Source organism: Quercus suber, unplaced genomic scaffold, assembly GCF_002906115.3.
Source record: "Quercus suber isolate HL8 unplaced genomic scaffold, Cork oak 2.0 scaffold_67, whole genome shotgun sequence".
Taxonomy (NCBI): domain Eukaryota; kingdom Viridiplantae; phylum Streptophyta; class Magnoliopsida; order Fagales; family Fagaceae; genus Quercus; species Quercus suber.
This window is the reverse complement of record NW_027069532.1, coordinates 1,061,124-1,068,805: the sequence shown is the minus strand read 5'-3', so window position 1 is coordinate 1,068,805 and position 7,682 is coordinate 1,061,124. Positions and strand designations below refer to the sequence as shown.

Below are 7,682 nucleotides of genomic sequence, written 5' to 3'. Positions count from 1 at the left end.
GCCTTCCCTTTCTTCTAGAACTAAGTCGAAACCCATCGGCCTCCATGACCCTTTAGTGAAATCGACTCCCTCTTGTCACAAATCAGATCCAACTCACTCCAGTTTTGTGAAATCAGTTATGGTCCATATGGTCTTTAGCATTGTTGATTTGAGTGGTGATGATGATAACGTTGATGAGGTTTTGGTGGATGTATTGGGTGGTGGGATGGTGGATTAGCTTGATTATAAGAGAGAGTGTGACAGACTGGTTTGACTTTGAAATGTGAGTGCAGGGGAAATGAGGATGGATGGAAGTGTTTTAAGTTAACGCTATTTGTTCAATGTTTAATTAAATACATGTGGCTGAAATTTAAGTGGAGATACTTAAAGTATTGCACCTAAGATACTGTACCTAAGTTTTACTCTTAAAAAATTACTGTTATAATAGGTTATGTCTTAGTTATTATGCTTCATTTTGCCCAAAAAAAAAAAAAATTATTATGGTTCCACCCTTATTATTATTTTTTGATAAAATTTTCTAATCTTTAATTTATAAAATTCTTAACATAAATGGAAATACTATACATCTTAATGTATATCTTTTAAGCATAGAGATTTGCTACGTCCATAACATTTTTACAACATTTTCACAACAAATTACAGATGATTAGTTGTTATTGGTTCAAATTTGAACCTAACACTAAGATTACATTTTTACCCTAACAATAACAACCAGTAACAACTTGCCACTTAGAATTTGTTGTAAAAATATTGTGGACATATCATTTCTCTTAAATATATCCATATATATATACACATGAGATTACAAGCTAATTAAAAATAATAAAAAGCTTTAAGTTGCTTGAGTGCTTCACAGATCACCCACAGTCACATGTAAAATTCAATACTCATCATTGATGCTTCAACTTAGAATAGAGAGATAATGAAAAAGGTAAAGATAGTTTTGATATAAAAGTCCAAAAATCCAACGATAATATGCGAAGTCACTATAGGAAATACTTGAGATTTTATTTATTTATAATAAATTTAGATTTTATTTTGAAAGTAATTGTGAAGTTGATGTTTGTGTCTATTTAACCCTTCCCTTCTCTTAGTTTTACTTACACCATCAATCACTCGCATTATTCTTACGACTCTTCGATATCAATGGGGAGGTGCAGCGACAGTTTGAAGGCATGGGTATCTGATCAGTTGATTTCGCTGCTGGGATATTAATATATATATATATATATATATTTAAGCCCCCAAAAAAACTATGGATTTAACGTACAATAAAGACCACACATTGGAGTTAATTATAAAAAAATTTAATTCAAAAATTATAATAGAGTGGGGGATTTAAACACCAGATTTTTGTATAGAAATGCCAAAATGTGCCAACCAGTTCAGATATAGAGCTCTTGAAAAATAAATATAGTTAATGTAAGCCTCCTTGACAACTTCTCTGTATGTTATTTTAATTGTTAAATTCACACACACACACACAAAAAAAAAAAAAAAAAAAAAAGAATCCTCTACTTTATAATTTTAAGAGATAAATACTTTTTTTCTTTATATATATATATATATATAATAGACACACACAGTCGCATTAGGGTGACTAGATGCAATATAAATTTTTAAACCAATTTTTTTATGTTTAAGGTTGACATGTTAATTTGTAAACTTATGCAAGAAAATTTGTAATAATTATAATATAAATATTTATTAAAATGATTGTAACTTTTATTGTGGGCACTTATACATTTCTTGTGGGGTCTGTTAGGAGAATCTTTTTGGAAGAATAAATAGTAGTAGATGGGATTGTGAAAAAAATAAAGAAATAGTATTTAAATAAAGTATAATATAAGGTAAATTTTTTTATAGATACAATAAATTCTAACTTATGGTGTCCACTTTTTTTTATAAGTGTTTATTATTATATTAAAACATCAATTGATTTGTTGTGAACATAATTCAAACACTTATTCAAAAATTTTTTTTTTTTTAAAGTACCACTTAATAATAATCCATTCAAATTTGTGGGAAAAATAGTATTTTAGATAAAATATTGAAGAGCTTGGAATGTTGTTTTGTGGCTATCAAAGCATTGACATCAATTGTGTCAAACGCTAAATTTTTAGCATTTGGCACACCAAACACAAAAAACCTCCCACATCAAATGTTTTAAATGCCAAACATTTTGGTATTCATTAACAATACAATTCTAAATATAGAACAGTACAGATAGGAATTGTAAAAAATTCATTCTCTTTGAATTTAACTTTTCTCTATCCTCTCTTCTATCTCACATATGTATCTCTCTCTCTTATTATGGTTTTTCTCTCAACCTCTCTTCCTCTCTTCCTTTCTCACACTCAACCCCCGACCTCACCGTATCGTCAATCTTGCCAGTTGCCACGCCGCCAAACTTGCCAATTTTAGTTGTTGAACTGTCTGGCCATAGGTAGAAGAGATTGAAACAAATTAGGACCTCCAACCTGGTTGGAACAGAGAGAGGTTTGTGATTACAATATTAAAATTCTTAACTCAATCCAGTTATGGAGGTTTTTTTTTTTTTTTTTTTTTTTGTGGTCTTCTTTTCTAGAGCTGGTTCCAATCTCTGTGGTTTGGTTGGTTTTGGATGTGTGGGTTTTTTTTGGTTGCTATGGGAGGGGTAATGATGGGTTGCAATGGGTTGTTGGCGTTGGCTTATCTTTGTGTACATGGTTTGGGTCGATTCAGTTGTAGTAGTTCTTGGGTCGTCAATAGTGAGTTCTCATCTCTGTGGTTTGGTTGGTTTTGGATGTGCATTGCGGTGATTGGGTGGGTTCTAATTAGTTTTGGGTGGGCTATGGTGGCTGACCGGCTACTGCTAGGGGTACGGTGGTGATTTTTTTTTTTTAAAATAAAAGATAGGACTTTTTAAAGTTATTTTAATGGGTATGTGCTAAAGTAAAACATGTGATGTATGATATATTGTAAAATGATGTATTAAAATAAATAAATTAGCTTTTTGGTGTGAGAAAATAGAATTTTTTTACAACGACTAATGCTTAATTAATGCTCTTAGAGCATCAGTATTGTTGGAGCTAAAATTTTTAGCTTTTAGCAACTCAAAAAGTTACTTTATCCATTTTAACACCTCACTTTATAATACGCCCAACTCAATGGTTCTAATTTTTTTTTTTTTACCTCTTCATTTAAATATTATTTCTTTATTAATTTCTTATAATTTCATTCTTATTTTTCAATGCTCTTTGTCTCTTCCTATCGGTCTCACTCTCATCTGAAGCAAGAGCCACCTCCACTAGCACAACCAACCCAATCACAGCCATCCATTGCCACAACCACAACCAACCTACTAGAACTCTTATTTAAAATTTAAAAAAATTAAAAAAAAAAAAAAAAAAAAAAAAAACAACAACAACAACCACCACCACCACCACCACAAACCCACCTTAACAACAATCCAATTTCAGCCACAACAGTAACAACCTAACCACTGATCCCAGCAACAACCCTATTTGAGAAGAAGAGACACTCAGGTGACTAACAGTGGAGGAAGAGAGTGATATGGGTTGGCGAGGAATGGAGGAAGAAAGAAAAAAAAAATGAAAGGGAGAAGAGAAGGGTGGCGGCTTGGGGCTTGGGTCAACAGCGAGTGGAGGAAGAGATGGGTCAACGGCTAGGTAGGGGAGATGGGTCAGCGAGGAGTGGAGGACAAGAGAAAAAAATAAATAAAAGGGAGACGGCGAAGAGAAAGCTATAGGAGAGGAAATAGGAAATAGAAAAGGAAAGAAAAACATTATTTAATTGGAGGATTCAATAAAATATTAATATTTTGGTATACTTTTGAGCTACAATGCATTGGCATAGATGGCAGTCACTATAGTTCAAATGGTAAAATTTTAGTAATAGCACTAGGGGTGTAATCGGCCAACCGAAACTGAAATTTTTGGTTTATGAATTTCTCAATCGAAACCGACCGAAGTAATTGGAAATCAATCGGTTTCTGTTAGATTTCATTTTCGGTCGGTTTTTGGTTTTTTATGCCTTGGGTTTGGGCCCGTAAGGCCTTTGGTTTTTTTTTTTTCAAAATTTTTCTTTTGGGCTTTTTAACAAAAATACAATATTCAAGCCCATTTGTTTCTTGGCCCTATTTGGGCCTTTTATGCTCTTTGTTATTAGGCCTTTTTTAGAAACCAGTTTTGGACCTTTTTTAGGAACCAGATTTGGCCTTGTTTTGGGCCTTTTCTATTTTGGTCATTTTTGGGCCTTTTTTAGGAATCTATTTTGGCCCTTTAGGGGCCTTATTACACACCCATAATTTATGAACTTGCTTAACCTGCTTTTGCTTAGCAACAAAATCTCATATAGCCTGCCTGCTTTAGGCCTTCTATTGTCCTCATTAAAATACTTACATAACCAACTTTTGATCCCCAAAAAAAAAAAAAATGCACAACCTGTTACATATTCATAAATCCAAAAAAACACATATCGCAAATCATAAATCACAACCTGTCACTGTGTCACAGATTCATAACCAGCTTTAGAGTTTCATTATTCTCATTAAAATACACATATCACATAGTCATAAATCCAAAAATAACATGTCAATAGTATATAACTGGTCAACAATACATTTGCACAACCTGTCAACACATATTCAAAAATCCAAAAATAATCTAAAGCAAAAAATTGCTCTAGTGCTCAAACTAATCTGTAACTTGTTATAAGTACCCATCAAATACAAACAAGATTAAAAAATAACCTGTACAAGAAAAAATAAAATAACTTGTGCAAATTTCACAACTTCATTAATAATATGTCAATGTTCACATATAGTCCATATGTAAATACCTACATAACAGCATTATAGCCAAAGACTCAAACTAAAACTAGGTCCTTCCAAAACTCAACTAAGGCTCCCTCTGCTCCAAATTAAAACCTGTTGACTGAAAGAGTGAAAGGGGTGAGCTACACAGCTCAGTAAGGGTAAGATACATAAGAATTTTAATAAGAATGCATGTAAATCAAACAATTTCATTTTATAATTGTTTAGATAGGAGAACATCTTTTCATGCATAGTATTTTATACTATTTATAATAATAACTTATACTCTCTTCGTAGTAAAATTATAGTTCTCCCTTTTCTTATCAAATTAATATTACTAAAACCTTTCGGATTGGATTTCTTTCATTTCTTCCAAAGTCACCAAACATAATATTAATTGTTTAAAAATCATATACATAGATACATACATACATATATATATATATATATATACACACATTCTCATTACAAAATAATCATTTTAACTTGAAACAGATAATTGGTAACTTTGTCTTAAACTAGAATATCTTGACGAATAAGAAAAATTTTCTTTATAATCTTCTTCTCATAAAATATTATAACTTTCATAGTCATAAAACTTATCGTTTCACAAAGAACAGATATCTGATAACTTTTTAACATAAACTTGTACTTTCATCAGATTCTTTATCTTTAAAGCACAATAGAACTTCAGAAACTCTTATCTTTAAAGAACAACATTTCTTTTCATCAGAAACTTCTTCTTTTCATGAAAGCTTTTAACCTTTTCACAATGCATTTAATAAAATCATTCTCTCATGATTAATAACATAATATAGTTGTTCATAAATACATATTGATTAGTCCATATCTGATAAGTCTGTACTTATTTGAGAGACTTCTAGCACTACTATGCTAGGTACCTAGCATTCCCTACAATGCCAGGTATTCCCGAGATCACATCATAATACATATCTTCAACTATGGGGGTAGGTTGGCATCCTCCATAAGTTGGCCGTAACCAACAAGGGTGGGTACAACAGAGCCAGTCTCACTTTAATGGCCAATCAAATAACATTTTCCATGGAAAACCAGTAATTAAACCCTATTGCAGAGTTCAGATCATCAGAGGACATAACCCGAAAACATTTCATACTTATACATCATATTGAAATTCATAGTTTGCACTACATTTCACAATAATAGCATTTCCATTGTTTTCTTTAAACATCATGTTTGTAAAATTAGTAATAGCATCAATATGCTTAAATCATATACATAAGGTTTCGAAAGCTCACAAATATATCTTGTTCTAAAACATGATTACATGTCATATCTTTAATAAAAACCTTTTAATGCATATTACACTTTAAAATAATCTCATGACTTACCAAATGCCCATATAACTTATCCCTTACAGAAAGCAGAGGAAGTGAGAGCCTAAAGTCGAAGGAACTTAGACTTCGGTATTGGTAACACCTAGACCAAATATTAGAGCTTATTACTATCCATTATTCGTTATCATAAACTTACACATTCATCTCAAAGTCTATCTCTTAGAATCAAGAAAATCTTAATCCCCCTCAATGAGGTTCCTACAAACATATTATGCACACATCAACAAATGATGTACCAACCTAAAGAAATATCATACTTCTCATATTAATATCATACCTCTAGAAGAGCCAACTTCATTTCAAAAGGTGCATTGAACTTAGGGCAATAATGCATGCATAAACATAAAATCCTATAAGCATGGTCATAACCATATACACTCATAAGGCAACATACAACATGTTGAACAAATAGCATCATAAATACAACCGTCGAATGGTTTAGAATCCCTCCTTTAGAGTACTAAATCTTGAACCAAGTTATACAAAATTAATCTATGATCTAAACATACCAAAAGATAAGCATATTAAATTATAGTTCAAAACATTCACCCTAACTTTAGAGTTAAATCCTCAAAGTCAAAGTTATCATTTACTCTTAATTGCTCATTTCAGCAGCATATACCTCATTTGTAAAATGCAAATTGGCTATCTAAACACATCCAATCTTCATGAAATTTTACAAGGAAACTCCTCTAGATGTCTAGTAAATACATATCAATTTCAGAGTCAAAGCATAAAACCACGATTTATTAAAAATCATACAAGACAATGTGCTCAAATCTCTCCTGACAGAATTTCATGCAACTTAGAAATTAAACCTATTTTTTTTTGAGGGGAGCAGCTTTTTGAGACCTTTGGTCATCTACAGTAACTAACAGATATTTGCTATTTCTGACATGAAACGTGACTGATCCAAAAAGGACTTGACATAACTTGTCCTCCACCCTCGCATAATGATTGAACTATTGAATCTCCTTATCTTGTTACTCAACGTGTATACGGGCGTGCACTAAAAAACATATAGCCAAAAAACCCCATCATGTAACTTTCAGATTTGGAGAGTAAGCCATTATTAGAGAGAATACCAGCCATTCCCATTATATGATAAAAATGGATGGCCAACCCAACTTCAATAAAATAAATATGAGTAAATGGAGATCGTTATTAGTCAAAAGAGTGGCATTATGGCATATCACTTAGTCGAATAAGAGATCAATACCAATAACAATTATTATGAAGTGAACGTCATAGGTTTGAACTCAATTGTATCTTTCAAACCAAAAAATGTGCAGCACGCATGAGCTGAGTTCTTCTGAGTTTCATTTGTCGTTGTGGGTCACTTATTGGTGGTGGAGATTATCATTTATCAAACTCTGTTCAGAACTTAGAAGGGTGGTGTAGGCCATCGAGTGAATCTGATATCAAACTCTATGGCCTTGGCGAGATTGGGTTGTTTTGCTTTTCAGCTTAAAGGTCCCAAGTTTGGCTGT

The 7,682-nt window shown here is 32.1% G+C and overlaps 1 long non-coding RNA gene across 1 annotated transcript; it reads right to left on the bottom strand.

The window, feature by feature from the left end:
• Positions 1-4,777: 4,777 nt before the first annotated feature.
• On the bottom strand, positions 4,778-7,014 carry LOC136067313 (uncharacterized). Its single transcript, XR_010628788.1, has 2 exons — positions 6,187-7,014; positions 4,778-4,937 (listed from the first exon to the last, which is right to left on the bottom strand). It is a non-coding gene; the product is annotated as an uncharacterized LOC136067313 (long non-coding RNA).
• Between the last annotated feature and the right edge of the window lie 668 nt (positions 7,015-7,682).